Consider the following 23,680-nt stretch of genomic DNA (forward strand, 5'->3'; position numbering starts at 1 on the left):
GTACCTAACAGCTTGAGACGACTCTGTGAGATACAGTATATTAGTCTATTGCAATGGAGAACATTTCCATTTGGTGTAATTATGTGAAATTAAACAAAGTGTAACAATTCTTTAAGTAAAATTAAAAGAATATGAAATAATGGTATAGAAAAATCTCTCTACATATGATGAGGATTGGTATTGGGAGTTGCATGCTGGGACATTAATAGTTTCCCACATGCTTGTGCAGATGCTGATAAACCTTTGGATGTCTAAACACACCTTTGACTGCAGACTCTGAAGGATGTGTCCCACTCAGCATTCTGATGCAAGTGTCCTACTTTACAGTGTGTGAGATTATCTGGTACTTCCTCTTTCAAACCTCTACTGATTTTTTAAATGCTATCACTATTTTCTTTCTAGGCTTTAGTTTTTTAAATCTTGAAATAATTTTTTGTTCCGGGAAATCAAATTTCATAAACTAAAAAATATTGTTTTTAAACTATCATCTCTGGTATAAATTATATTACTTATACTAAAAAATACAACATACTTGATTTTTTCTATATTAGTATGAAATTTGTGATAATTTTTGAGTCTACAAAAATCCAAAAATTAATCTGAGAATACACTAGGAAACTTAAATATATACTTAGATATTTGATATTTGTGTATATTTAAAACTTATTAATACCTTTGGGTAATTCTGATTAGAATATTTGCTTTTATTATTTGAAACTTATTAATAGCTTTGGGTTATTCTGATTAGAATATTTGCTTTTATAGCTATTATTTTTTGAGGTTTTTTTGTACTTTAACATAGTCAACAAATGTCCATATTTCTTTTTAACACTACAGGGCAAAGTGCAACACTTTTAAGTATATTTATGATTCAGAACTGCCTAAGAAGAAAAATAAAATAAGAAATAATTTGCATTAGATTACTAGTACTGCATATAAGCATTACTGATAGGTCTTCAAGTACTTGTCACTTAAATATGTCCCTAGCATGTCATCTTTAATTTCCATGAATTACTTCCTGAAATGTTGATTTCATGATTAGATTTGATTACAGTGAATCAGAGTGATTTTTTTTTCTAGTCAGCATGGGCAAATATAATGTGGAAAAATATCTGTTCTTATGATCATATCACTCAATACACATATGACCTAAATCAAATGAAACACTAAGCTTAGTATAACTTGTGTATAATATTTAAAATCATAGTCACTTAATTTGTGTCTATGTAAATAGCTTTTATTAAAAATATGATATTGATGCCCAACCATAGTGTGCACACACTGAACTCGACTTATATTAAAAAATAAGCACAATCATGGATAATTTAAGGCACAATGACATAACACAATAACCATAACTAGAAAATATGACAAAATATCACACCTTAACTCCAAAAACTACTTAGTTAATAATAACTATTTTTTATATTCAGACATATAACAATCCAAGATTCATTGAACTTCAAAATATATCATCTCAGAGTCTTCTGTAAAACTTTGATAAGATAAAGTGTGTAAAGTCTGTTTTATCCATCATAAAACATTGGGAGAAAGGTTGATGACTATGAATGCCCACATACTATGCACTGTTCAGTGTATCTGACAAAGATAACAGAGTAGAAGTCACATGCTTAGACACACACACACACACACACGCATGCATGCATGTAAGTACATTTTCCTCTTTGAATAAAAATATGAATTGTTTATATTATATCTAAAATGGACTGAGAATGAATTTTCAAATACTTATTTACTGAATAGTGATTTGCTAATTTAGAGCAACTATGTTGTTAATGGAGCTGTTAAGTCTGTTGTATTTAGACATGTTTCTATTACTATTTATTTGACAAATGCTTTATCTGTTGGAATAAGTTGAATGAGTGGACTTCTAGATTCTTGTTTCTAACATTCTATTTCTTTCCCCATAAATATTTCAGAGGGAAATATTAGAAACATATATAAATAGACACTAAAGAATTACTGGAGTAATTCAACACACTCCTGCTTCAGCATCTTTATTTGAATCTTTTTTATATTTGTTGTTTACAACAACTCTGGATAAAATGTAAATTTCCCCACAGCTTCTTAAAATAGATGTGTTTAAAAAATTCTCAGGAGGAACATATGAGTTGAATAACAAGAAGATTTCCTTTTATAAAACCTCTTTAGCATATTTTTTCTTTGGGCAATTCAGGCAGACTAAACAATTTTGACACAAATAAGAGCTGCCTAAATTGTAATTTTGAAAGTGGCCTTGATATAGGTATATTTCCTCTTGAGAAGAAATGATGTGCATGTAGTATGAAAACTCATTCCAAAAGGTAGTTAAAGCAGTTTATTTTATCCATGAGGTTACTGAATAATCAGACAGTGTCACAAATTTTAAGATGAGGGAAACATAACGAAACATTTTAAGTTAACTCATAAAGTTAATGTTCAAATAAATTAACAGCAGATAGAACTATATCAAAAATTTAATCCTTTAAAACTATATTATACTGTTTCTAAAGTTAGCATTTACAAGTTCTAAAAGATATAAGGAATTTCCTAAAGACACTAGAGAGTCCTGAGATGCAGTTTGAAACTTTGAACTTTGCAACATTTTTGGCAAAGGGTTCTGAGAAGCAGAATTAAGTTGACCAAACAGGAAAACTTGTATTTTTTTCTCCTAGCAATGGAAGAAAATTAACATTAAAACCAGGATTAATCTACACACAAATCTACATGAATCCAATGAACATAGCTTTCACATCCAAGGATAAAGGGTAGTGCCCTGAAGGATTGTAGCAGACTCCTGCACCAAGAAAGAAATATCATTTTGGTGAAATCGGCTGCAAAGAGATTTCTAAGGTGCAGAATTTTAATCTGTGGATTGTGACAATCATCTAGCATCTTGCCCTCTGATTCTGTGTTTGCAACTCTGAAAGGGGAATCAAGAAGCTTTCAGAAACTGGAGTCAGAATTGCTGGCAGTCTTATTTGCCTGACCTCTCATGACCTAAATGACAGCAGTCTCAGAGGTGAACACGAATTGATTTTATACTCTGTAATAACAGAATCCAACTGCAAATTCCCAAGAAGAGCTGTACCTACCTCTAACAAATTTCTGGGGCCAGGCAGCTAGCAGACATACTTTGTCCTGATACATATACACAACAGATTCTGGAGTCCAACATTGAAGGGCTAGTAAACAAGCCACATTCCTACCAGTTGAGAGCACCCTAAAGGCTTCCCAAAGTATAGTCAAGTTTGCCAGTCCGGGTTCCACCGTTCCTGCTGCTCTCTTCAAGGCCAAGATCATCAGGATCTGTTTCCTACCATCCCTGAACTGTATGATCTTTTATCAGGTAAGATCCCAACCTTCTTTTAAATTTTCATCATGAACTCTCAGCTCTTTTAATCTGCACAAGCTCAGCAGGCTGCTGGTTTTGGGATCTGGTGACTTTGAATCCCTGGTAGTTTCTTAGACCCCCCTCAGACTTAATAAGCAGGTAGACTTGATAAACAGGATAAACTATCCAATGAACAGGTGCCCTAAAGTAAACTGCCTCAACTCCTGATCATTATTTCAATATAGCTTTCCAAGATCACATAGAAAATTATTCACTGGGGACAGAGGAAGAAATTAAGAAAAGTTTCTTGGAAAGCAAAAGCTTTGCAAGTTAATGGATAGATTCAAAACAAAGCAGCAGTCCTAATAATGCTTATTGAAATGATAATAAGATCAAAGACAGAAAATATGATGCAATTAAGGCAAAGGGGAAGAAAAAGAACAATAGAAGAAGGAAACAGAGAGTGGAGACTGGGAGGATAGTTCTAAGTGTTGGAGTGCATCTTTTTTATGTAACAACTCTTGATTTAATTCCTGAATCCCCTGAGTTTCTCACTGATAATAGTCTCCACACATAGTCAGGTATGACTCAAACACCATAAAACTAAATAAAAAGAAAACTAAATTAAAATCTCATATTATGCTCGATTGCTGAACTGAAAAATTTGAAAGCTAAATTAATGAGTTTGAAGGTAAAGTTGTGAAGTGATCCAAAAAAGATTGACATCAAGAATAAAGAACTAAAAACAATTGTGATAGCATAAAAGATATATAGGCCATTATCAAGAGATACAACTTTTATGTTACAGGATTTTAGGAGAAGAAAGAAAGGAAGAACATTCTTATTGGAAGGAACTATAACAAAACATCTGCTGAAAAAAGTTATACATCCAGATCTAGAAAACTCAAATTTTTAAACAAAATAAATCTAATAAGACAGACTTTAAGAACATTATAATTAAAAATTGCAAAACTCAAAGATAAAGTGTGAATTCTAAGGTTTTCATTTAAAAAAGAATTATATATAGGAATACCTAAGACTATCAACAAATTTTCCCACAGAAACTCTGTATGCCAGAAACAGTCAGAAGATATATACAGAGTAATACTGGAAAAACCCATTGACCATAAATAATCTGCTCATCCAGTATTTACTCAGAAATGGAGATTAAATTGAACAAAATCTCTTTCATATAAACAATAGTTAAAGAAATGCATTGTTAAGAAACATGACCAAAACATACATGAAGGACTTTATGAGAAGGCAATTTACAATTAGAAATAGTAAGATAAATATATATATATGTACATATATCTACATCACGGAGGAAAGGAAAATAATGGGGTGACTTTACTTTCAAGTTTATAGGTTTTTCATTGCTCCATTCTCTTATAGAATTTTAAATTTCAAATTTTTTAGCCCTAAATTTTATTGAAACTTCTTAAAAAATTATTTCCTGTTGATATTTATATGTTTATTTAGCTTATTGTCCATTTACCATTGAATGAAGTTATAATAAATGTGTATCACATGACATTATTTTATTCAATTCAACATTTGACCCAAAATTGAGGTCTGTGTAGGTTGATTTTATTTTCTTTTGAGACTGGGTCATTTGTCCTAGCTCTTCTGTTAAAGAATTTTATATCACATTGCAGACATTTTTAATATTCTATTCTGAGTCTCTGTATTCTATTTTATTCCTCTGAAGAAAAATTAGAGTTGGTAGTAAGATATTACCTAATTTTCAGTGGTGACAAAGTATTCTGCTTCTGTTTAGTGAACTTTAAGGTGTTTATATGCCATGGACTATCACAATAGCACAGCGGGTAGGGCATTTGCCTTGCATGTGGCCAACCCAGGTTCGGTTCCTCTGTCCCTTTTGGAGAGCCCAGCAAGCTACCGAGAGTATCCCACCCGCACAACAGAGACTGGCAACCTACCCATGACATGTTCCATATGCCAAAAACAGTTACATGAAGTCTCACTATGGAGACATTACTGGTGCCCGCTTTAACAAATAGATGAACAACAGGACGACGGTGCTACAGTGCTACAGTGCTTATGTGCCATAGATTTTTCAAAAAAAAAAGTCTCAAAATGCAAAAAAAAAGACTATTGAGGCTATTAGTGTCTTCTCGTTTACTCGCAGTAACAAGGTACTCAGATAAGTTACCAAAATGACCTCATTCTCTCACACTTCTGGAAATTAGAAGTATAAGATTCCAAGGATTTTTTGACTTTCCAGTAGAGTCTTGGTGAACATCCTTCTATTGTGAAGGAGAGAGGGCTCAAGGGAGAGAAAGAATCAGAGAAGGAGGAGGAAAAAGAATTGTATAAAATCTCTGCTTTTTGAAAAATGTTTTTGGGACACACTCTGCAGTGCTCAGGGGCTTACTCCTGGTGCTGCAGTCAGGGATCACTCCTAGTAAACTTGGGGTTGGGGACCATATGGTGCAGGAGATAGAACCAGAGTTGGCTGTGTACAAGGCAAATGTTCTACCCACTGTACTATCGCTCAATCCAAAAACTCACTACTTTCATGAGTATCCCCTTCATGAATATTTGTCTCATTATCTTTAAAGATTCCACTTCAAATAATATTGCATTGGGATTAAAGGCTATAATATATGAATATGAGAGGGGCATTACTGAGTCCCTTCAAATTTTACTACTATACACAGTTTTCATTTTACTAATGAGAATTTAGTAATGAAAAGTAAAAATTAGCAACCACAAATTTATACTCCAAAGGGATCAATGTTTATTATCTGTAAAAAATGCCAGAAGCAATTGAGGATAATCTCTGTGTGATAGTCGTTGTTTTTCTAGATGATTGTCTATATGTATGCTTACAAAATACTTAAATATCTGTTGTATGGCAGAATCTCCTGCCCCTGTGCGAGGCTGTCTTCACCAGAAACCCCTCAGAGGGGAGAGGGTTGAGTTTTGCTCACTGCCTTAAGAAGAGCACCGGCAGCCAAAAACCTCCAGCACTCAGCTGCAGCCATACTCACGGCCACTCTCCACATGCCCTAACAAGCCTCACCTATGAAGGAACTCACAGAGGAACCCAAGTATGCGGGACCCATGGCTGAGATCTCCAAGCCTGCTGCGATCTGGACTGGGGTCTTCTCCACCCAGATCCCCAATTTTCCAGTAGCTTGGCAGTCACACCCACAAACTGCCCCCAGTGCCATGTAATCTCATCAATGGCCAAGATCAGAGACTATAAAACAAAGCTCCCGGAACAGAGTGATGCAGAATCTTGCACGCAAGAGGTTGGCAAGCTACCCGTGGCAAATTTAATATGCCAAAAACAGTAACAATAATGGGCCTCATTCACCCGACCCTGAAGGCGATGGGGCCGAACAGAGACATTACTGGCACTCACTCCAGCAAATCAATGAGCAACGAGATGACAATGATACAGTGATACAGTGATATGTTGTATGAGTGGAAAGTATGGAAAGTACTTTCCATTTTTTATTATTGAAAAATAACTTAAATCTTTCATATTTATTTCTTTCAGATTAACAGAAATTAACTAGAAATTTCAATAATTTTGTCATTACTAGGCAGCTAAATACTTCCGGAACCCAGCCACATCCATGCTCAAGGATGCTCGGATGAGCCTTAAGCATGAAGAAACTGGCAAAGGAACTCAGGTGTGCGGGACCCGGGGCTGACGTCTCCAAGCCTGCTTAGATCAGGACTGGGACTCTTCCGCCCAGATTCCCCATTTTCCATTAGCTAGGTGGTCACACCCAGAAACTGCACCATGTAATTCCATCAATGGCCAACATCCATAGACTATAAAAACAAACTCCTGGAAGAAACATCTTATAGCCTAGTTTTCCCTCTCGGAGAATCTGGCAAGCTACTGAGAGTTTCCTGCCGACATAGAGAGCCTGACAAACTCCCTGTGGCATATTCATATGCCTAAGCCAGTAACAGTAATGGGTCTCATTCCCCTGACCCTGATAGAGAGTCCAAAGAATCTTCACCGTTGGGAGGCTTCTAAAATCTCAGGGCTAATCGCTATTGCAAGAATCAACATCACTTCAACATCACTAATCATCAGGGAGATGCAGATCAAAACAACAATGAAATATCATCTCACACCACAGAGACTGGCCCACATCCCAAAAAACAAAAACAACCAGTGTTGGCATGGATGTGGGGAGAAAGGGACTCTTCTTCACTGCTCGTGGGAATGCAGACTCGTTCAGCCCTTTTGGAAAACAGTATGGACAATTCTCAAAAAATTAGAAATTGAGCTTCTATTTGACCCAGCAATACCTCTTGGGAATATATCCCAGAGAGGCAAAAAGGTATAGTAGAGATGGCATCTGCATTTCTATGTTCATTGCAGCACTGTTTACAATAGCCAGAATCTGGGAAAAACCAGAGTGCCCCAAAACAGATGATTGGTTAAAGAAACTCTGGTACATATACACAATGGAATACTATGTAGCTGTCAGAAAACACAAAGTCATGAAATTTGCATATAAATGGATCAATCATGTTGAGTGAAATGAGTCAGAAAGAAAGAGACAGACATAGAAAGATTGCACTCATATGTGGAATATAATATAATTGAGAAGTGCAAGTTTTCAGTGATGCAATTCTTGGCAGATATTTCTCTGGACTTAGTTACTAAAATACTAAAATACAGAAACCCAAAACTGTGAGGCCACTAAGTGCGGTCACTCGACCTCATATCTCTTCATTCTCAGCAATGGAAAACAAATTGTCAAATGTTTCCTTTTCAGCAGGTCTGACTTTAGAGGAGAGACTCTCCAAACAATAATAGTGAATTTTGTTGAAATATTGAATGTAATCAAATTGAAAGTAAAGTGAAATTTATCAGTTACACAGGCAATGGGTGGCTAGGGGTGGTGGGGAGGGCTAGGGGTGTGGGGGGACGGGGTGGAGCTATACTGTGATTCTTGGTGGTAGAATATGTGCACTGGTGAAGGGATGGCTGTTCGAGCATTGTATAACTGAGACTTAAACCTGAAAACTTTGTAACTTTCCACATGGTGACTCAATAAAAAAATTAAAAAAAAATAAAATCTCAGGGCTAGAACGAATGGAGACATTACTGAGACGGCTCAAGGAAATCAATAATCAATGGGATGATGATGATAATGAAGAGTGTTTTTCAACAGAATACCAGATTTTATAACTTAAGCTAAATAAGCATTTTCACTGACTATAATTCTTTGGTGATTTGTCTAGTGTATTGTGTACATGAATAGTTCCTGGCACTTGAATTGCTAAATAACATGTCACAGTATGCATATATAACAAATTAATAGTTCACCTATTGGCTGACATTTGGCTCATTTCTAGCTTTTGTGTGTTTTGAATAAGTTGCTATAAATATTAATGTAAATGTATTTGTATAAACAAGCATTTATTTCTTTCTGAGACAAATGTCTGTAAAAGAATTAAGGGTCACTTTGTAAAGGCTTGTCTAATGTAGCAGCATGTACAATACTGACTGCTTGACTGTTTCACAGAAGTTATAAATTATTTACAATCAGATTAATAATATATAACTAATTTTCAATGTATACTTAAAATTTCTTATTTTAAAGTGTAGTGAATCTTAAAATTATACATATAAATTCTTACATACAGTAATATAGTAACATATCATTTTAATTTTCATGATTTTGTCATTTTTTATTTTTAGTAACTAATATTACTGAATATATACTCACGTGGTTAACGTCATTGACATAAATTATTCAGTGATATCTTCTGCACATTGTCTTATGAATTGCTTGATTTATTTTGGATATCATGATTTTATATTCAATATCTAGACCTTTTTTCTACTATTTGAATGACAAATGTATTTGTCAAGTCCATAATTTGTTTTGTACCTTCTCAGAAGAGTTTCCATAGAGCAAATGTTTTCAATGTCAATGAAGTCCAAGTTTTCAACATTTTTGTTATATTTATTATTATGCTTTTGTTACCAAACCTAAGAATTCCTTGCCTTGTTATAGATCTTAAATATTTTATGTCTGAAGCATTTAAATCATTTAAAGATTTTATGTGCAAAATATGGGTGTACCTTTTATTTGTAAATTATACACAATTTAATCAGAATTAATCATACGCATGAGTCCAAAGCTAAAATCTTGTAGAAAATAAGGAGAGCAGGAAATATATGTGTCCATATACTTGTTCATTGCATTTTTGGATGCAACACCAAAAGTGTGATCATTAAAGAACAAAATAATAAATTTTACCTATAGTTTGAAAAGACATTAAAAGTATCAAATAGACCAAAATAGATCTCACATTAGAAAATATTGACAGGCCTGCAGCCAAGATGTGATCCTGGGGACCGCACGTGTGTGCGGCCTCTCCACAGCTGCACGAGCATGACTCCAGATGCCAGCTACATCTTTCGGCATGGGCAGCTCCTCGCAGAATGTCTCCAGACTGAGAATTAAGCCTCGGCCCCATGCACGCCCAGGAGGGGAAAGGTATTTTTCTCTCTCAGCTCTTCCTTGCCGGGGGTGAAGGGCGTGGTGACCACCATATTATGACTACCCCAGATGGGGTTTACAAGCTTGCAATGATCCAATATCTGGAAGAAATCTCCCTGGACTTAGTTGCTAAAGTACAGAAATCCAAAACCTCTTATCTCTTCACAACAGGTCTGACTCTAGTGGGGTACTCCTAACAATAATAGTGAGGTTTGTGTTGAAATATTGAATGTAACCAAAGTAAAGAGAAAGTAAAGTGAAATTTATCAGTTACTTGTGGGGGTGCAGGATGGGACGTGTACTGTGTTGTTTTTTTTTTTGGTGGTGGGATATGGGCACTGGTGAAGGGATGGTAGTTTCAGCATTGTATAACTGAGACTTAAGCCTGAAAGCATTGTAATTTTCCACATGGTGATTCAATAAATAAAATTCTTTAAAAAATTTTTAAAAAGAAAATATTGATAAAACACGTAACAATGTAAGATTTACTCAAAATAAAAACTAAAATTAAATATAATAATAGCAACCCAATGTAAGAATGTGTAAAACATCTGAAACATTCAAACTAATGATTTTAGATATACTAATATAAAATAGGTTTTGGAAAGATGCTCATTATTATATGTCAAAAGAAACATTGAAATTTAAATAAAAATTATATACCTTTACATACATATTGTAATATGTATTTTTTTAATTGGAATGAACATAAAATGGCACTCATTGACAACACTCAGAATCATGCACCACTTTGGATGAGAGTTTGGTGGTTCCTTGGATAGCTAAACATAGATGGGGCATTCAAATTCCTAGAAAATTAATCAACAGATTTGAAAATTTTTCCTCAGATAAAATTTTGATTGCAAATATTTATATTTATGATATACAATTTATTTAAAGAACCACAAACTGGGATCAACCTATATAAACTTCAATAAGTACATTGATAACTCCAATATATTCAATGAAATAATACTCAATGTTAAAAATACTACTGAGTGCTAAAAAAAGAAAAACATGAAGTCAAAATACCTCAATGAGATTTTATCACACATCCCTGAGTGCAGAACCAGGAAAAAATCCTGAGTAGAGCTAAATGCACCCCACACCCACATTTTTTAAATTGTATATTTTGTCTGTAAAAGTAAGAATACAGGGAAGTGGGTGTTTGGAGTAGTAGTTATGACACTGGTAGAGAGAAGGACACTATTGATGATGGGTGTGGTGCTGGAATAATGTGTGCATAAAAATATAATCAGCTTTCAAAATCCATAATATTGACTTATATAGTAATATATATTATAGTTTACATATAGTTATATAGTGAATTATATAGTTATGCAATCTACACATTTCTCTAAACCCATTTAAAGTCATTCTTTGGAATGTTTTTGGTGTAAAAAAAATAGAACAGATGACTTTAAAATTTTAATTTACTTTTTACTATATTCCTCTGTGTCACCTTAAAATATGTATATAAAATAAGCATACATTATTTTTGTTTTGTCTTGTGGCCATACCCAGAGGTGCTCAGGGCTTACTCCTGACTCTGTGCTCAGAGATCTTCGCTGGCGATGCTCAGGAGACCTTATGAGGTGTCTGGAACAAACCCCGGTTTAAAGAGTGCAAAGCAAATGCCCTAACCTTTGTACTATCGCTCCCATTCAAGATACAATACAGTATTTTCATAAATATTTATTAATTTGAATTTTTAATGCATATATTAAAATTATTCTGTATAGCTCCATTGTTCTTCTTGTAACTTATTCTCTGGTATGTATTTGGATACCTTATTTGTGTTTAATTTAACATAGATGCTGAATAAATATAAAACATCTGAATTATTTAGGAACTGGAACGTTAGTACAGTTGGTAGGGTGTTTGCCTTGCATGCAGCAGACCCAGATTCAATCCTGGCACCACATATGGTCCTCAAAGCTCACCAGGATTGATTCCTATGTGCAGCACCATGAAGCACCACTGGGAGTGGCCCAAACCCCAAATAAATAAATACATAAATAATTTCTAGCTAAAAAGATAGTACTATAAAATATTGTATTTTATTAATGTGTCATAAAACAAGGTAATCTGTAGTATTATGGCAAATGGCAAATGGTAGTTTTTAATATTTTTAGTTTTAACTATATTGCCATTGTCCTTTTTAAATTATATTTTTGGTGTTACAATAGTGTTCAAATTTATGCTTTCAATGTCACTGTCACTGTCCTCCCATTGCTCATCGATTTGCTCCAGCAGGCACCAGTAATATCTTCATTGTGAGACTTGTTACTGTTTCTGGCATACCTAATTTGCCATGGGTAGCTTGCCAGGCTCTGCCGAGCGGGCGGGATTCTTTGGGTAGCTTGCCAGGATCTCCAAGAGGGGTGGAGGAATTGAACCTGGGTCGGCTGCATGCAAGGCAAATACTGTGCTATTGCTCCAGCCCCAAATTTATGCTATTGATGTAAAATAAAATATGAATTTTAAGGTTTTTTATAATAACTATGCAAAAGAAAGAAAAATCAGTGATGTTTCTTCGGGTATAAAATCTATTATCAGTGGATGGTACAAAACAAAGATTAACTGCTCTATGAAGAGCAATAGTTTTCACAGTCCTGAAGAGGCCGCCACTGAGACTTCTTTTGTTGTTTTGGCTTTTTGGGTCACACCCAACAATGCAGGTTTTACTTCTGGCTTTGCCCTCAGGTATTACTCCTGGTAGTGCCTAGGGGACCATATGGGATGCTGGAATTGAACCCTGATCAGCTGCGTGCAAGGCTAACACCCTACCCGCTGCACTATTGCTCCAGCCCCTCACCACCAAGACTTTTGATATTAATCTTTAGCTAACATTATTCACAAGTGAGTACAATTTAGTGTGTTAATCTGCCAAGTGACTGTAATAATTTAAAATATGGCTCAAGTTGGCAAATGTGCTGTCCTCTCCTTCATTTAAAATATGTTGGAAATCTTAAGAATCAAAATGCCCTGGACCTCTTTCAACCTCTGAGAATCTCTGATGGGAAACATCTGAAAATGCCAGATGCCCTGAGAAATTTTCTTTTTTTAAACCCTTGTTCTAAGAAGTTATTTATACATTGTGACAAAAAGAGACACTTTGGATCTAAGTGTTAATTCCTGATGTGTATTATCATTTCTCTATTTATCATATTTTATGTAAGGAGCAGTAAATTTAGCCTTTCATCTCTAAATATAAGACTATCTGTCTCTCTGTCTCTCTCTTCTTGTTTTAGGTTTCTTAGGAGATATTGAAGGGGAATCTTGAGAAATCATTGTATTTCACTGATTAGTTCACTGAAAAAGATGGAAAATTTACTAGATTTTCTCATCTATGCAACTCAGTTAAAGTTTCAGTATTATACTAGATGTGGCTTTAGCAGAATTAATTTAAATGTAAATTAAGGTTAAAAGAAAAAGTATCAAAAATATTTTGCTTATTTTTATTGTTGGACTTCTGTTAGGTCTAAAAAAAACACTGAAATTGTTCTCAAATTGTATTTTTATTACTTATTTTTAAACACAGGCCACCAAAATTTTGCCAAACAGAAAAAAATCAATTGTTCAAAGTGTCTTTGACTATCAAGGCAATACTGGCTAATATATATATATATATATATATATTTATTTATTTATTTATTTATTTATTATCAGTATGTTTCAGGCTTCCATGGAAGTCTTTCATTTTTACCTATAGGAAGCAGTTTTGAAATCTAAATATTTTGTTGCTGGTTTACTTTAGCTTTTTAAAAACATTAAGAAAGCATTAGTGTAGCAAAATAAAATGGAAATAACTTCTATGTAAAATTTGAATTGTTAGGTGAAGGAACGAGTTCAGGTAGTAGAGTTTCTTTCTCATATGTGCTAGTATCTGAGTTCTGATACCGAGCACAGCATCATTCCCTGCACTTCCAGGTGTGGTCCCAGTGGCTCTGCCAAGGACCACTAACTTGGTGGTATGTAAGCATCATCGGTCCTCTGCGCTGAATCTATGCAGGCCAGAGATTGCTTGTGGGACAGAGTGCCTAGGATTTTACCCAGGATCCTTGGGACCACATAATCTCCTGAGTCACCAGGAGTGAATTTTCTGGTCCCTGCCCCACCCCCCACAACACACACACACACACACACACACACACATACCACACACATGCACACATACACACATGCATACAAGCAGAGTCAGGGCACTGCTGGATGTGATCTTCCAAACAAGATAATGCCTTCAACCTTCTGGTTCAGGTGAATTAACCTCAATCTAAAGAATAAGAAAATATATAGCATTGAAATGTATCAAAGTGGTTATAAAAGAGACTATGAGTTGTTGAAAGCTTAGATTAAAGGTCAGAGGTGCTCAGGGTGTATTCCTTCTTCTGTACAAATTACATCTTCCTTCACAGAATGGAATATATTTTGTGATATTCAAAACTAGAGCTCATTCAAGGTTAATCAAAGATTTCCAAAGCAGTTGATCACCACTCTACATTCCATTGTTGTGACTCTCATTATTTTAGTGGTATTTTTTCCTGGACTGAAATGTGCCTGCGAATAATTAGCACCCGTGGAAATTGCTTTTTTTTTTTCCTTAAAGCAACAAGATTTACTCTAATCCCTATTGCTCCTTCACAAAACTTCAAATATTTGAACAAACATCTATCTTCTGTAAGACTTCCCTTTTTTAAATGTTTCTTCACATCATACAGATTTGAGGTCTTTTACTTTTTTTATAAAGTAGTTCACAATATTTGATTACATTTAATATTCGAACACCAATCCCACCACCATTACACTTCCCCACCACCATATTTCACATGTTTCAATCCTGAACCTCAACTCCTGCCCCAAAGCAAAACCAAAATAATTTATTTTGTATTGTTTGTTATGAAAAACTGCTGAAATACTAAAAGAAAGTTTCCTTAGAGGAAAGAGCATGAAGATTGTTGTATTTCACCCAGGAGCCAATAAGCCCTTCCATAAGAGATCACTAACATGTTATTAAAGATTGAGCCTTATGTGCTTATATATATAAACTTCCCTCTAAGATTGGAGATTTGTTGCCTCTTACTTTAAACCCCATCCAGTATCATGAGCTATGTTGGAGTATGGGAGGTGTGAGGTATGGGTTGTCTCCTGGACACAAATGCATCCGTGCCGTCAAGATACAGGTTAATTTGTGGGTGAGGCTCCGCCTGAGCATGTGTAGAGTGGCCTTGAACATGGTGGTGGTTGAGTTCTAGAGGATTTTTCCTGCTGGGACTGGCTCCCTTGGGTCAGGGAGGAGTCTCACCACCCCCTTCCATGAGTAACACAGCCTGGTACAGGGTCCTGTGGCATGGTTATGGCATGTGTTGTGTTTTGCACCCTTCCTGGAGAGAAGGACATGCAACTCTCGATCTTTTACTTTAAAGACAAAGTTTATGTTTTCTAGAGTGTAATATATACACATATATATGTGATATGACATATATTCACTTTTATCATATAAATATTAGCATATTTTATACTATGCAAATATCAAAAGGTGACATTTTATATTTAACTGATCCAGTGTAGCCTATATTGGAAGCAATTATTAGATCTGAATGTCACTTTTCTTTGAATTCTTTTGTATTAGATATTTCATATAATCATATTGTACTTTTAAACATACAGGGACCCCAGTCATTTGTTTCATTTTTAGGTTTCTTTCCTATTAACAGTTGTCAAGTTTGATAATTCCTTTTATTTGTAAATGGCTATTTTTGTTTTAGGGGGTCATACCCATCAGTGCTCAGAGTTTACTCCTGACTTTGAACTCAGTAATCACTCCTGGTGGACCTGGGGCAACCATATATGGCACTAAGGATAAAAGTTGGTTAGGGGATGTACAAGGCAAGCCCCCTTGCCTCTCTCTGTTCAATCCTGATTGTAATTATTATTTTTTCTATATGATGGCAGAAATTTGATTATTACTAACTCACATAGCAGATTTGCTATACAGATTCAGTTTAAAAATAATATGAAGAGATTCATTCATTAATATACTTATTTTGCTAACTCGTAATAGTTTTCTAACTTTCTTACTATTATAATTAGTTAAGTAATGATGTCTTCCATAAAAATAGGTTGAAGGGAGAGACAGAGTACGGAGGTTAAGGCATATGTCACACATGTGGTTGATCCCAGTTTCATTCTTGACATGACATGGTCCCCAGAGCATTGCCAAGGTGACTCAGGAAATTCTAAGACTGGAGGCCCGAGCAGCATAGCACCCTCAGGTTCTCATGTTGAAACCTGGCCAGGTTACCTGAGCATCATGTGAAGAAAGTACCAGTCCTCCTGACTGCCACTTAAGAGACCTCCCACAGAATTGTTCTGCTTTCATACTTTCTTGGTATGATCTCGAGCAAGTATTGCTTTCTTTAAATCCTGATTTGATGGAGCAGTGTTTGTGTAATGCCTACTATTGATTTCTTTTTTTTTTTTTTAGTATCACCTATGCTCCATCTAGACAATCTATTCAAAATTTCAATTTCAGGTGAATTAATTCAGCATCAAGCTTTCATTCACTATGCATAAAATGACATCTTTTGAAAATCATTATGTTTTCTGAATTATATCAGTATTTATGTACACTTTCTCTTGCTTGTCAGTTAGTACTACACAGTTTGGGCTGGAGTTATTGGATAGTGGGTAGGGCATTTGCCTTGCACATAGCCAACCTGGGTTCAAAGTCATTCACAGAATACTTAACTGGTGTGATGCCCTGAGCCTATTAAGGGTGATCTTTAAGTTCAGAGACAAAAGTAAGTTCTGAATACATTAGTGTGGCCCAAATAAAAATAAACAAAAATTTAAAATTAAAAAATAAATATTAAAAAGATCAAAAAGCAAAAAAAAACCAAACAAAGAAAGAAATCAGTCCTAAATAAAGAACAAATCTTTAAAAATATAAATAAATAAAAATTAAAAAATTAAAAGACCCATAACAGTGTTCTTATAGGCAATGGCGAAGAACAGTTATAAACCCATTCTTTACAACTAAATTCAATTAAATATGTACTTAACAAAAAATTTAGTTTTAGAATTTTGGGGATACTTAGTCTACTCATACTAATTCCATACAGTCCTAGTATGCTTTCTCAAATTTTCCAAAACCATCTGTTTAACATAATTTGGAAATTTTCCAAAACATATGTTTTACATACACTGAAGGAAAAGAGAATAAATAAACATTTCACAAAACAATAATTACAAATTACTCATGAGGGATTTGTATTAACAACTGATCTTTAATTTGGAAGCTATTGGTGAAATCTAGCTAGATGGTAAAGGTATCTAACTCCATTGTATTTTATTTTTATCTTATTTTTAGGTCTTTACACAAGTGAATTTTTTGCCTTTTCTATGAGAATAAACAAATGTCATGTCTCTTATCTCAAAGAAGTCATTCACAGAACATTTTATAACAATTTTACACCCACGCTATTTACCTGCACCGTTAAGTACAACAGATACATTCTGTTAAATGCATTACCCTACTAAACTGAAAAATGCGTAGTACACTTCTTCTTGAGCACACCTTTACAGAAAAGTGTGTTGATATTAACACTATATTCACACATATATTAACATAGATGCCACAGGTTAAATAAGATGAATTAAAACTAGGTTTCTACTAATGGCTTGGGAACTCAGGGTTTGGATACAAGGTTCCGAGTTGAATTCCTAGTACCACATAGACCTCTCATGCACCACCCAGTGAAGCTGTGATGTCCTCCAAGCACCTCTGCGTTGTTCATAGTGAGCCCCATCACTGCAGGACCAAAGTAGCTCCATATTTCCACACTCTATTATGGAATCATCCTTATCAGCTGACCAGTTATTTTTAGGGGATAAAAAGGGAATGATAGGATGATCTATATATAGTACAGTAGGTAAGGCATATTTGTCTTGCATGCTTTGACCCAAGTTCAATCCCGAGCACCAATGTGGTCCCTTGAGCCTGCCACGAGTTATCCCTGAGCACAGAGTCTAGAATAAGTCTCCAACACCATCAGGTGTGCCCCCCAAAGATACATACAAACAAAACAACAAAAAATAAAGGAAATGAGACTAGGTTTGTTATATAATTTGTCTATATGGGTACCACATTCACAATTAAATTACTGGCCACAGAATAGATTTTAAAAAATTCTTATTATCCAAAGATTGAAAATTAGCTAAGAGAGACACATGCTATTTTCAGTTATGACATTTAGAATCCTCTCTTCCATAATAAAATGTCAGTAATCCAAAAATAATGTAGCAAGAGGGGGCTAGAAAAAGAGTACAAGGGGTAAAGTTTTCGGAGAAGGTTATATTCCTGGCTCCATATTTGGTCCTTCAAACCTCTTAAGGACTGATTCCTGATCACAGAATCAGGAGTAACCCTAGAACAGCCTTTGATCCCTAAACTAAGAAGCAACATTAAAGAAAAAAGTAGCAAAACAGCTTATCCCAGAGAGGGACTGTAACATCCTCCAAATAACAAAGCTCAAGTCATTTTTTTCTGTTTTTTTCTTTTTAAGTTTTGCCTTTTTTCCTTGTTTTGTTATGTTTTGTTTTGGGGGACAGAGTTGGTATGTGGGGGCTTTACAAATGCTGCTGAAGAGGCCTGGCATCTCCCTGGCAATTCTTAGCTGGTTCAACAAGTAGTTAACTGCAAGGTCCTGGGCAAGTGATGTTGTAAATGAACCAAGGGAAATATGAGATGCTGGGAATTAGAAATGAAATGCTGCTTGCATTTCAAGCATGACCCTAACTGTCGCACTATTTCCCTGCCCTTTTAGGTTTCTTAGTCCAAGAAAGTCCTGCTAAATTTTAGAGGGCTTGCAAGACAAATGCTTTACTTACTGTGCTATAGCCCCATCCTATCATTGCCTTTATTTTTTATTTATTTATATATTGCTTTTTGGGTGACACCCTGCAATGCATAGGAGTTACTCCTGCTAACACACACAGGAATTACTCCTGGCAGTGCTCAGGGGACTATATGGGATGCTGGGAATTGAAACTAGGTTGGTCGCGTGCAAGGCAAATGCCCTAACCATTGTGATAGTGCTTTAGCCCCTATCATTTCCTTTAGAGGGAAAAAGAATATACCTTATGGATTAGAATGGGAAAGGATATTCACCCAATACCCATCTGAGAATGGGTTGATATCAAGGATATACAAGACACTGGTTGAATTCTACAAGAAGAAAACATCTAACCCCATCAGAAAACGAGGGGTGGAAATTAACAGAAATTTTCTCAAAGAAGAAATTCAAATGGCTAAAAGACACATGAAAAAATACTCTACATCACTAATCATCAGGGAGATGCAGATTAAAAGAAAAATGAGATATCATTTCACACCACAGAGACTGGCCCACATCCAAAAGAACAAAAGCAAACGCTGTTGGCATGGATGTGGGGAAAAAGGGACTCTCCTACATTGCTAGTGGGAATGCCAACTCATTCAGCCCTTTTGGAAAACACTATGGATGATTCTCAAAAAATGAGAAATTTAGTTCCCATTTGACCCAGCAATACCACTCCTGGGAATATATCCTGGAGAGGCAAAAAAGTATAGTAGAAATGATACCTGCATTTGTATATTCATTGAAGCACTGTTTACAATAGCCAAAATCTGGAAAAATACAGAGTGCTCAAAAACAGATGACTGGTTAAAGAGACTTTGGTACATATACACAATGGAATACAATGCAGCTGTTAGAACTGATGAAGTCATGAAATTTGCATATAAGTGGATCAACATGGAAAGTATCATGTTAAGTGAAATGAGTTAGAAAGAGAGAGAGAGACAGAAAGGTTGCACTCATATGTGGAATATATAGTAGCAGAATGGGAGACTAACACCCAAGAGTAGTAGAGATAAGGATCAGGAGGTCTGCCCCATAGCTTGGAAACTGACTTCACATTCTGGGTGAAAAGGCAGCTCAGATAGAGAAGGAAACACCAAGTAGAGGATGTTGGGAGGACACATTTGGGTTGAAAAATGAGTGCCGAAAGTAGGCCATAGACCAAACATGAAGGCTACTCAATACCTCCATTTCAAACTACAAAACCAAAAAGGATAGAGAACAAAAAGGAATGCCCTGCCACAGAGGCAGGGTGGGGTGGTGGAGGATGGGGTGGGGGTGGTGGGAGGGATACTGGGAACATTGGTGGAAGAGAATGGGCACTGGTGGAGGGATGGGTAAATGATCACTGTATGGCTGAAATGCAAACACGAAAGTTCATAAGTTTGTAACTGTACCTCACAGTAATTCACTAATAAAAATTTTTAAAAAAAGAAAATTTGTGAAATTGTTCTATCTCCCCTTGGAGCCATAAAAAAAAGAAAGAAAGAAAAGGAATGTACACAAAATTGCACAAAGTTTGCTTTATTTGACTACATTAAAAAATTACCTTGCTTTAGGAAAGCCTCTTTAACAAATGGTGCTGGCACAACTGGACAACCACATGCAAAAAAATGGGTTTAGACCTTGACCTGACACCATGCACAAAAGTCAGATCAAAATGGATTAAAGACCTCAACATTAGACCACAAACCATAAGGTACATTGAAGACAAGGTCGGCGAAACCCTCCACGATATTGAAGATAAAGGTATCTTCATAGGTGACACAGAACTAAGCAATCTAGTAAAAACAGAGATCAACAAATAGGACTACATTAAACTAAAAAGCTTCTGCACAGCAAGAGATACAGTGACCAGAATCCAAAGACTATCCACAGAATGGGAAAGGATATTTACACAATACCCATCAGATAAGGGGTTGATATCAATGGTATATAAAGCACTGGTTGAACTCTACAAGAAGAAAACATCCAACCCCATCAAAAAATGGGGCGAAGAAATGAACAGAAACTTTACCAAGGAAGAAATACGAATGGCCAAAAGGCACATGAAAAAGTGCTCTGCATCACTAATCATCAGAGAGATGCAGATCAAAACAACCATGAGATACCACCTCACACCACAGAGACTAGCACACATCCAAAAGAACAAAAGCAATCGCTGTTGGAGAGGATGTGGGGAGAAAGGGACCCTTCTTCACTGCTGGTGGGAATGCCGACTGGTTCAGCCCTTCTGGAAAACAATTTGGACGACTCTCAAAAAATTAGATATTGAATTCCCATTTGACCCAGCAGCAATACCACTGCTGGGAATATATCCCAGAGAGGCAAAAAAGTACAATCGAAACAACATCTGCACATGTATGTTCATAGCAGCACTGTTTACAATAGCCAGAATCTGGAAAAAACCCGAATGCCCCAGAACGGATGACTGGTTGAGCAAACTTTGGTACATCTATACAATGGAATACTATGCAGCTGTTAGAAAAAAGGAGGTCAAGAATTTTGTAGTCAAGTGGATGGGCATGAAAAGTTTCATGCTGAGTGAAATGAGTCAGAAAGAGAGAGACAGACATAGAAAGATTGCACTCATCTATGGTATATAGAATAACAGAGTGGGAGACTAACACCCAAGAACTGTAGAAATAAGTACCAGGAGGTTGACTCCATGGCTTCGAGGCTGGCCTCACGTTCCGGGGAAAGGTCAACTCAGAGAAGCGATCACCAACTACATTGTAGTCGAAGGCCATGTGGGGGAAGGGAGTTGTGGGCTGAATGAGGGCTAGAGACTGAGCACAGCGGCCACTCAACATCTTTATTGCAAACCACAACAGCTAATTAGAGAGAGAGAACAGAAGGGAATGCCTTGCCACAGTGGCAGGGTGGGGTGGGGGGGAGATGGGATTGGGGAGGGTGGGAGGGACGCTGGGTTTACGGGTGGTGGAGAATGGGCACTGGTGAAGGGATGGGTTCCCGAACTTTGTATGAGGGAAGTATAAGCAGAAATAGTGTATAAATCTGTAACTGTACCCTCACGGTGATTCTCTAATTAAAAATAAATAAATTAAAAAAAAATTACCTTGCTTTAAATAAACAGATATGGTCCATAGACTGACAGTCTCAAAAGAGAAGCTGATGAAGATTATATTGATATGTCCTGCTGAAGATAAATTATCAGAAGGTTTTATTTTTCTCAATCATACTTAATCAACATTCAGATTTAAACAAATAATAGGTATCATTTGTTTCAATGAAAAACAATTGGAGAAATCAAATATATATGTCTATATTAATTGATAAGCATTTTTCTGTATCACTGTATCACTGTCATCCCGTTGCTCATCCATTTGCTCAAGCGGGCACCAGTAATGTCTCCATCATGAGACTTGTTACTATTTTTGGCATATCCAGTATGCCATGCGTAGCTTGGTAGACTCTGTCGTGCGGGCAGGATACTCTCAATAGCTTGCTGGGCTCTCCGAGAGGGATGGAGGAATCGAACCCGGGTCAGCCAGGTGCCCTACCCATTGTACTATCACTCCAGCCCTGATAAGCATTTAATATATATTATCTGATTTTCTACTTACATAAAGGCCATAGAAATCTGTATAGCTAAAATTATATTTATATGAGTAAATATTGGTTTACAAATATTTTAATATACTATAAAAATTATAGCTGCATAGATTTTAATACATCTATTTTGTAATACTACTAGTGAACATATTTTTATATACCTATAGGTTCACATGGACAAATACATAAATATGCTTCCAAATAAATATTATTAATATTTGACGGTATAATTTCTTACAACTAAGTGTTTGAAATATTTCCTAAAGAACTCTATTGGCTGGAGGGATAGTGGAGCGGGTAGGGGGGGTAAGGCGTTCACCTTGCAGGTGGCCAACCCAGGTTCGAATTCTCGCCCCCCTCGGAGAGCCAGGCAAGCTACTGAGAGTATCTCGCCTGCACGGCAGAGGCTGGCAAGCTACCTGTGGTATATTCAATATGCCAAAAACAGTAACAGCAAGTTTCACAATGGAGACGTTACTAGTGCCCACTTGAGCAAATCGATGAGCAAAAGGATGACAGTGATACAGTGATACAGTGAAAAAGCTTTATTCTACACAAAATATAGAACAATTATTAAAATGAAATATTCAAGTAAAACCTGTATTGACATATTTTATTTGCATTTAAATTCAAGTTTATTCTTAACCCACTGCTTTAAAGTTTCTACTTAATAAAACTTTAATAAGTACTGGGTATATTTTTCAAAAATAAAAGTACATATAAACTACATAAAATAAAAAGCATAGCACATTACTTAAAATCAATTAAATATTCATATCCACGTGTGAAATTGTAATATGACTCATTAGAAGCAATCAATTTTTAGTCATTTGAAAAGCATTACAGGATAATTCCTTGTTAAACCTGACCTTAATGACTATGTTATAAATTCAATTACAATAACAAACATACTTCTGCTATGTATTATTTCATGATAATTTATTAATCTCCCCACTACGTTTAAAATGTTTTTGAATTGCTGTAGAAACTGCGATATCTGAATCATTCTAATTGCTACATATCCTTCTTAATACTACTTAAAAATTAAAGAAAAAAAGCAATTCAGGCAATTACTCTGTCAGAGAGCAAACATTTTTTTTCTTTTCTTTTTGGGTCACTCTCGCCAATGCACAGGGATTACTCCGGGTCAGCCGCGTGCAAGGCAAACGCCCTATCCGCTGTGCTATCACTCCAGCCCCAAAGAGAGCAAACATTTTTAAAAGCCATGTTTTGCTGTAAGTCACCTTATCAGACACCTCAGTTCATGATACTTTTGCTAATTCATCAACTTTAGGTAAGAAAAAATAGCAAATTTTAGATATAGAGACTAAGCAAATAAGTAATCTCCTAAGACA

The sequence above is a fragment of the Sorex araneus genome, chromosome X, assembly GCF_027595985.1.
Source record: "Sorex araneus isolate mSorAra2 chromosome X, mSorAra2.pri, whole genome shotgun sequence".
NCBI lineage: Eukaryota > Metazoa > Chordata > Mammalia > Eulipotyphla > Soricidae > Sorex > Sorex araneus.